The following is a 1,354-nucleotide window of genomic DNA, read 5'->3' on the forward strand; positions in this document are numbered from 1 at the left end:
TTGCCAATTTGGATGCCTTTAATTTCCCTATCTTGCCATATAGCTCTTGCTAAGATTTCTAGCACAATATTGAATAGGAGCGGTGAGAGAGGGCATCCTTATCTTGTTCCTGTTCGCAGAGGAAAGGCTTTCAATTTCTCTCCATTGAGAGTAATATATGCTGTTGGTTTTGTATATATGCTCTTTATTATGTTGAGAAATTTTCCTTCAATTCCTATTTTGTTGAGTATTTTTATCAGGAATGGGTGTTGTATTTTGTCAAATGCCTTTTCTGCATCAATCGATATGATCATGAGGTTTTAAGCTGGGCCTACAGCTCAAAAGGCTCAGCCCACAGCGCTGTGCTGGACGCCCTTCAAACCAGTGAAAATGAGTAGGCAGACTTCATATAACAGGTATCTGTGTCCCCCGCACTGGGCCTCTGAAGAGTGGCCCGTGCGCTTGAGCCTCCGACCCAGCAGACCAAAAGGCCCTTGAGTGACATTCCAGCCCACTGTGCTACAATGGGAAGGCTTTCAAATCCGTGAGTGCAAGCCCACCGAGTAGTACACACAGCCCAGCCCTGTCACCTGTATATGGTTTCCTATGAGTGGTTGGTGAGTGTGAGTTACCGGCTCCATCCCACTGGGCTTGTCACTCAAAGGAATCTGCGGTGCAGCACCCCACTTCACTGCACTAGCTGGGCTCTCTTTCAAACCCAAGAAAAAAGGCAGACCCACACCTCACTCCTCGTCTCAGCCTAGCCCAGGAGTGTGTGTTCCTGGCAGAGGAGAGCGTTGGGGGTGGGAGCAGGTTTCAGCCGCTGGCCTAATCCCTTATTTCCTCTCGCCCAGACATATGTGGGCAAACTGTGAGCGCACCCCCTTCCAACACCAAAGAAAAAAGAAACTAGAAAATACAACTAGTTAGGAACGACCCAGGGTCGGCAAGGCACCCTAGATGTTCCTGTGGCGCGTCTCCATGACTTGGCGACTATGCGGCCCCTATATAGTCCAGCTGCTCTGACTCTCCCAGGCTGTGGGCCCAGATCACCTAGCCTGGCCAATGGGCCCAAGGGTACATGCCCTTCTGCCTCTGCTCCAAGTTCCACTGGCTACAAGTCTCCTAGCCTCTAGACCCCTCCTATTTCTGTGGATCTGAATCTGGGAGCTCTTTCTTGGCTCCTTTCTGCTTTGGATTCTGAGCCTCTTTTGCCGGGACCTTGGCCCTAGCTGCCAGGGATTCCTGCCCTCTGCGCTTCTTCAGTTAATCTAAAATGTTACTACTCTTGTTTTGGCTCCCTCTAGGTTTTGCCACTTATTGAGATGCTGTGGGGTGGGTTCTGACCCACAACTAGTTAGTATATGGATTCCTG

At 49.9% G+C, this 1,354-nt stretch overlaps 1 protein-coding gene across 1 annotated transcript in view; it reads left to right on the forward strand.

Moving 5' to 3' along the window:
- Positions 1-1,354, forward strand: part of HDX (highly divergent homeobox) — a 395,136-nt gene that overhangs the window by 51,766 nt on the left and 342,016 nt on the right. The gene's annotated exons all lie outside the window — the stretch shown is intronic.

This window comes from Chrysochloris asiatica, unplaced genomic scaffold, assembly GCF_000296735.1.
Source record: "Chrysochloris asiatica unplaced genomic scaffold, ChrAsi1.0 scaffold00167, whole genome shotgun sequence".
In the NCBI taxonomy this organism is placed as follows: domain Eukaryota; kingdom Metazoa; phylum Chordata; class Mammalia; order Afrosoricida; family Chrysochloridae; genus Chrysochloris; species Chrysochloris asiatica.